Here is an 8,308-nt window from a genome sequence, read left to right as displayed (position 1 = left end):
AGTGAACCAGACTAGGAAGTGTGTCTCCTAACAATGAAAACTTAATTCAGGAAGTGCGTTTCCTGTGCATGGAATTAAACTTAGGAAGTGCGTCTCCTAGGGGTAAAACTAAACTTTAGGAAGTGCGTCTCCTACTGGTGAAACTTGCTTTAGGAAGTGCGTCTCCTATGGTGAAACTGAACTTTAGGAAGTGCGTCTCCTATGGTGAAACATATCTTAGGAAGTGCGTCTCCTATGGGTGAAATGAACTTAGGAAGTGCGTCTCCTATGGTGAAACTGAACTTTAGGAAGTGCGTCTCCTATGGTGAAACTGACTTAGGAAGTGCGTCTCCTATTGATGAAACTTGCTTAGGAAGTGCGTCTCCTATTGGTGAAACTTGCTTTAGGAAGTGCGTCTCCTATGGTGAAACTGAACTTTAGGAAGTGCGTCTCCTATGGTGAAACATATCTTAGGAAGTGCGTCTCCTATGGGTGAAATGAACTTAGGAAGTGCGTCTCCTATGGTGAAACTGAACTTTAGGAAGTGCGTCTCCTACTGGTGAAACTTGCTTAGGAAGTGCGTCTCCTACTGGTGAAACTTGCTTAGGAAGTGCGTCTCCTACTGGTGAAATATTTTTAGGAAGTGCGTCTCCTATTGGTGAAACTGAACTTAGGAAGTGCGTCTCCTATGGTAAAACTGAACTTAGGAAGTGCGTCTCCTATTGGTGAAATATTTTTAGGAAGTGCGTCTCCTATTGGTGAAACTGAGCTTAGGAAGTGCGTCTCCTACTGGTGAAACTTATCTTAGGAAGTGCGTCTCCTACTGATAAAACTTGCTTTAGGAAGTGCGTCTCCTATGGTGAAACTGAACTTTAGGAAGTGCGTCTCCTATGGTGAAACTATTCTTAGGAAGTGCGTCTCCTATGGTGAAACTATTCTTAGGAAGTGCGTCTCCTATTGTGAAACTGACTTAGGAAGTGCGTCTCCTATTGATGAAACTTGCTTAGGAAGTGCGTCTCCTATTGGTGAAACTTGCTTTTAGGAAGTGCGTCTCCTATGGTGAAACTATTCTTAGGAAGTGCGTCTCCTATTGTGAAACTGACTTAGGAAGTGCGTCTCCTATTGATGAAACTTGCTTAGGAAGTGCGTCTCCTATTGGTGAAACTTGCTTTAGGAAGTGCGTCTCCTACGGTGAAACTTATCTTAGGAAGTGCGTCTCCTACTGATAAAACTTGCTTAGGAAGTGCGTCTCCTACTGGTGAAATATTTTTAGGAAGTGCGTCTCCTATTGGTGAAACTGAACTTAGGAAGTGCGTCTCCTATGGTAAAACTGAACTTAGGAAGTGCGTCTCCTATCGGTGAAACTGAAACAAACCTAGGAGGAAATGCATCTCCTATGGGTAAAACTAAAACTTAGGAGGAAATGCATCTCCTATGGGTAAAGACGTGGAATGTATGCCTCTATTATCTGGGCGGGCTCCCAATTTCAACACTTGAAATAAAAAGACTGAATGTATGCCTCTGTTATCTGGGCGGGCTCCCAATTTCAACACTTAAAATAAAAGACTGAATGTATGCCTCTATTATCTGGGCGGGCTCCCAATTTCAACACTTAAAATAAAAGACTGAATGTATGCCTCTATTATCTGGGCGGGCTCCCAACTTCGACACTTGAAAATAAAAAGACTGAATTTATGCCTCTGTTATCTGGGCGGGCTCCCAATTTCAACACTTAAAAGTAAAGACTGAAACCAACATATCCTATTTGAGGGCGGATGAACCCAACATATCCTATTTGAGGGCGGATGAACCCAACAGATCCTATTTGAGGGCGGATGAACCCGACAGATCCTATTTGAGGGCGGATGAACCCGACAGATCCTATTTGAGGGCGGATTAACCCGACAGATCCTATTTGAGGGCGGATGAACCCAACAGATCCTATTTGAGGGCGGATGAACCCAACATATCCTATTTGAGGGCGGATGAACCCGATATATCCTGTTTGAGGGCGGATGAACCCGACATATCCTATTTGAGGGCGGATGAACCCAACATATCCTATTTGAGGGCGGATGAACCCAACATATCCTATTTGAGGGCGGATAAACCCAAACATATCCTATTTGAGGGCAGATGAACCCGACATATCCTTAAGACTTGAAAATATCTTACCTTGAATAATTGCTGGGGATTGGGATGAATTTTCCTTTTCTACCTTCCCCATTTTTATTATTATTCTTTTTTTTATTCCCTTTTTATTTTTGTTTTGTTTTTGCATAGCTTCTCCCTTCAAAGAATACCTCCCTTGATTTACTTACCTGTTGGGGGGTAAAATGTTATCAGCTGGGGGTACCTGATTTCCAGAAAATTTTCTAAATGGAAGGAAAATTTTCTGCCCCAGTTTGATAATATCCCTTGTGGCATGCGTTTCTGCCTCAATGCCATTTCCTTTACCTGTTTCAAATCAAACAAAATTTGTTAGTTTAAAACATGGTGGTTGGTTGTGATACTCCTGCTGGGATGGTTTTCCCTTTCTCCCTCCTTGCTTTGTGTTCCACAACTTGTTGGGGATGATATTATGTGCTGGGGATAATCCCTTCCTGCTGGGGGATATCCCTCTTCTTTTGTGGCACAGCTTGGAAACTGACATTTCCCCGACCTTTTAGTCTAGCATTGATTTCGCCAAATCATGCTCACTGCTCTCCTTGCTTTGTTCATGGGCCTTTTGCTGGGGATATATATTTTGACACTGGCCTCGCGCTTGTTCCTTGCTGACTATACCACTTGGATGTACTAGTCAGATCTCATTTTGGAAAGCTGATGGCCTATTTTGAAGTCATTTCATACTTGTTCTGACCGGACAGACTCTATTGGGGAAAAATATTTTATGAAAGGAGAAAGATAACACATGACTTTTTAACAAAAGAAACTATAAATAAAAACCCTATCAAATGCAGACACCGACTCTAATGGCCATGACATGCGTATGTGGCCTATCCTCTACCGTCAATCATCTTTTAAGATCTTCAATTGGCGATTCCTCCTCTGACTCTCAATCTTATTCGACTTGTAGTGCCCGAAGGGTTTTCACTATCAAGTCTCTCTCATTTTTGGGTTCTTCTCTCAGCTTTCATCGCCTTATGGTGCCTGTGAAGGTTTTCACCGATAAGACTCTCTCATTTGTATCACTTTCCAGCTGAGGATTTGGAGTGTCGCCGGTATGACTCTTTCTGCTGGAGATTAGAGTCCCTTTTGCTGTGGAACAGAATGTTATGCTCGCCGGCAAGACTCTTCATTAGTCTAACTTGACATCTTTTGAAGACTGATCGGAAGGTCTTTCTTTGGACCGTAATGTGGGTTTTGGATAGGGCTAGAAAGAAAGGGTATTAAAGGCTCAAAAGTGCATCGATTCTGGGTTATTAATTACAACTTTCGGAACCAGATTTATTTACAACGAACGCAACCTCTGCCCCAGTTTTCTTGCTTGGAGATATTTTTTGATTTTTTCATTTTTCAAAACTATGACCGAGCCGTGAAGCGCCTACGTATCCTCTTTGAGGAATCAGGTCAAACGTAGTTCCCAATTCCTCTTTTTCATTTGACTTTCCCTTTTTTTTTTTTGCTTTTTGTTATCCTTTTTCTTTTCTCTTTTTCTTTTCTCATTTTCTTTTGTCGTTTTTTTTTCTTTCTCTCTTTTTCTTTTATTCTTCTTTTTCCATTTTGTTGTTTTCTTTTCTTTCTTTTCTCTTACCTGCCATGCTCGCGTATTTTATTCGTTGCTACTAATTTCGAACGAGGGGTATGAAAGAAAATAAATAAGGCTCAAAAGGGTAACGAAGGATAAAGTGTTTGGGTAGCAGAACAAAATGCCTTCATCATTCCAGTCTTCAAAACATGCCAAGTGCAAACAACACAATTTAAATTTGTACTCTCTTTTGAGGGTGCTGGACTTGACAATTATATTCAACATTTGTTTGTTCATCTGTCACTTCTAAAGCACTGTTGGGCGACCCTCATGCCAATTTGGCGAATCTTGCTTTTAACGGTTTTTCTTTGTGTTTCACTTGCCCCAGTTCCATATGACTCGAGCTCTGAATAATCTCAACCGTCCTTATTTCCTTTAAATGGTCTGAATCGCCTTTCCAGGGTTTTATGATTAACTTTTAAGATTAGGCCCAAACTGGGTGCGCATGTCATGTCCCTAGAATCGGCATTGAGCGAAATGATAAAAGGACTAAACGAAAAGACGACTGGAACTAACAAAAGACCGGCTTTGTATTAGACTACCGGCGAAATGGTTTGAATAATAAAACAAACAAACAACCAGAATAAAATCCTAACACAAACTGGACAAAATTTAAACAAACTGCTATGACAAAATGGAAAGATAAGAAGGTTTGACGCCAGAAAATATTCGGATTACAACTCTAAGAATAATCCGGACAACAGAAATGACAACAAAATAAGCCACCACCAGCTTCTCTTTTGCTAATCCAAGGAACGGAGCGTGCTCCCACTTTATCAAAACTGGCATCTTAGCCACTGAGCTTCGCAGCAATACTGTCAAGACCATTACCAGCTTCAATATCATCAATCTCCGTCAACAAGTTTCCAACAGGATTCGAATGCTTCTGTCATCATGCCTGATCCTCGCAGAGTGTGCATCATGAGGTGCAAGTAAAGGATTCTGGGTGTCATTGTCCGGCTTACCACAAACCAACCACCTTAACTTTATTTGCAAAACAAACAGGTTAGAATGGACTCAGTCGGTCCTCATTATTAACAACATCTTTTTTTTCTTTTTCTTTTTCGATGTTTTTCTTTTTTTTTCTCTTTTTTTCCGCTTTTTCTTTTTCATTCTTTTTTTTCATTCTCTTTTTTTTCATTTTTTTTTCATTTCTTTTTCGTTTTTTTTTCCATTTCTTTTTTCATTTCTTTTTTCCTTGTGGTCGAATCTTATGGAGATTGCCTACGTATCATGACCCCGCATGAATCAGACCTTGCGTAGTTCGGACCAATAAAAGATAAACAATAATGAACATTTTTTCAATTTTCATATTGAAACAAACTGGGTTTCAAAGGTTTATAGATGACCTGCAAACTTGAAAATCAAACAACCCGCCTATTTTAATCAAAAGGTTTACAAACTTCACAAACAAAAGGCTAGCTCCCTTTCTCTGTTCGACAAATGCGTAACCAAACGGTTATTTTTGCAAATGTGGCCCTTTCCAACTCTCACATGAATTTTGAGGCCGAGGAGGATTATTTTATGACGCTTTACAAAATTGTCCATTCTTTTACGAAAATAACCTTTCGACAACTGAAAGACACTCTAAGGCTATTTCGGCAAGAACGGTTTAAGACGCGGCCGAAGCTGGCTCGGCTTATTATGAAAAAATTTGAACGGTATTCGCCTGACCGTCGACTCTTTTTTTCAAATTATAATAAAAACTTGGTGTTGCAAAACACGGCCCTTCAGCGTCTCGGGGACGAAGCTTTTTAAGGCTGTGTGGGTCAATTCGACCAAATCTAAAACAATGACCCAAAGGTGGCTGTTTATGCAAAGTCAGCCTTCTGGCGTCCCTTTCGGGAACATTCGGCTATGTCTTGATAAAACAGCGTCACCTGACTTCTTTTATGACAAGATTAAAATTTGACATATATTTACTTTTATTTTATTATTATTTTTTGGCTTTTTAGCAAAGGTGGGTTGGACATCACCCGACTTATTTATGACAAGATTAAAATTTGATTTTTGGCTATTTTAGCAAAAGGTGGGGTTGGACCCGATGAGGGTTGCCTACGTATCTCACATCCGGTGAGAATCAAACCCGCGTAGTTCGGGCAAATAAGCTATTTTTGAGAAGACCCTTTTCCATTTCTATTTTTTTTGTTTTTATTATTTTTCCCACAACAATCAAATAGACTATTATTTTTCATTCATAACAAACAAACAAATTAACGAAAAACATAAAACATTCCTTCTTTTTTGAGAAGGTGGGGTTGGACCCGATGAGGGTTGCCTACGTATCTCACATCCGGTGAGAATCAAACCCGCGTAGTTCGGTCAAATAAGAATAAGTAGGCAAATAATAATAAGCAGATGAACTAACTCTTTTTTTTTGAATTTTTGTTTAAAAGAACTACTTTAAAAGAAGCAAGGAAATATTATTTTTTGATTGATTTTCTTTTTAAAAGAAGGACTAATATTTTTTTGGATTTTCGTTTTTTTTTTGAATTTTCTTTTTAAAAGCAAGACTAATATTTTTTGAACTTTCGTTTTTTTTTTATTCTAAAGAAAAGAAGAAAATATTTTCGGAATTTTACCTTCAATATAAGAAAGGCTTCTAAAATGTTTTTTTTTTTTTTGAATTTTGAATTTCTAAAGAAGAATCAAAATGTTTTCGGATTTTTATTTATCTATTTTATCTTTTGAATTTTGAACTTTCTTTTGAATTTTTTTTTTGGATTATATATATACTTATTTTTGGAACAAATAATAAAATCACATTCAACGTCGGACTCTTTTTTTATTTTTATTTCTGGCATTTTCATAGACAAACAAAATAAAATAAAATAAAACATTTTTTTTTTTTAAAAAAATAAACTCTTTTTCATTTTCATTTAATGGCAAAACAAACTATTTTCTTTGATATTTTTAAAAAAAACCAGACAGAACAATGATGATTTTTTTTTTATTTTTTCCTTTGCTTTTACAAGACATTTTTTCATTTTCAAAATTTCGGCAGAGTTTCAACTCTACTCGGACTTCTATACTGTTATTTTCTCCTTTTTTCACGATTTTCTTATATGTGGAAAATGATGACAACATACAAAATCTTTTTTGAATTTTCATGCTTTGTTTTTATTTGCATTTTTATTTTTTTATATTTATTATTTCTTTCAAAAATGTGGCATGGGAGACATAATGATTTCCAAGACTTCTTGGATTCCGCAAATGCTCCCCATGCGCTTTTCCCAACATATGAAGCGTGGGGGACATATGGGAATTCCAAGACTTCTTGGATTCCACAAATGTTCCCCATGTGCTTTCCCAAAAAGCAAGCGTGGGGGACATAGGGAATTCCAAGGCTTCTTGGATTCCACAAATGTTCCCCATGCTTTGATTAAAATAGCATCATGCTGGAAATGACCAAATGACCCATACGCCCTTGACTAAATACAACATGTAGCACATAGGATGCCGAAAGATTGTCTATTATTTTCAGGTTGCTTGTCCTGGACGGACCCAACCCCTATGTTGAGTCCCCTAAGTCAAATGCACATGATGCAAATAAACGTTCCTACTAGGGATCCGGCATGTGGCTTTGTTATACTAGGTTCAAAAACCTGGGTCGGTGTTCTAGACAGTGTACCCGAGCGGACAACTCGAGCTGAGGAAGGAGCTCCTTTCCGGGAACCAAAAGGCCAGCCGGCTTAGAAACTTTCCGAGCCTCTTTTATTTAGGGTATGACACTAACAGAATAGGGAATCTCAACCAGTAAGCACATCCCCGGAGGTAAGAAGAGAAAGGTTTTGGCACAGTTTATATACAGTTCAAATAAAATCAAAGCGGTAAAAGCAGCATTTAGCACATTAGGCTCAAAACATGTAATAATCAGATAATAAATAAAGCCAAATAATAACAATTACTCTAAGCTCGAATTCTTAACCCTGAACCAGTGGTTCTGGGTTTTTAAATCCCCAGCAGAGTCGCCAGAGCTGTCACACCTCCTTTTTCCGCACCCGAGGGGCGCAGGGGAGTTTTTTCCAATTAAAGGACAATCGAAACGGGATTGGTTTAATTATTTCAGAGTCGCCACTTGGGAGATTTAGGGTGTCCCAAGTCACCAATTTTAATCCCGAATCGAGGAAAAGAATGACTCTATATTATGGTATGCGTACCAGAAATCCGGATAAGGAATTCTGTTAACTCGGGAGAAGGTGTTAGGCATTCCCGAGTTCCGTGGTTCTAGCACGGTCGCTTAACTGTTATATTCGGCTTATTTATCTGATTTTAAATACAATTATGAACCAATGTGCCAATTTTGACTTTTTACCGCTTTATTATTGTTATTTCAAAAGAATGTGAACATCGCTTAAAACACGTCTTTGGATTGCGTCACATGAAATGCACCCACAATCCGGAACGCATTTTATTTGATGTTTTGAGATTTGGATTTGGGTCACATGAAATGCACACCCAAGTTTAAGAAAATAGATTATTAAACACGCGCCTAAAGAGACTATCGCGTTATTATTTTGGGAAGGCCACGAAATTCACTAAGCGGCCCTCCTGAATTCTAAGTAATTTAAAACAAGTATT

This window comes from Nicotiana tabacum, chromosome 21 (genome assembly GCF_000715075.1).
Source record: "Nicotiana tabacum cultivar K326 chromosome 21, ASM71507v2, whole genome shotgun sequence".
NCBI classification, from domain to species: domain Eukaryota; kingdom Viridiplantae; phylum Streptophyta; class Magnoliopsida; order Solanales; family Solanaceae; genus Nicotiana; species Nicotiana tabacum.
This window is presented reverse-complemented; position numbering follows the sequence as displayed.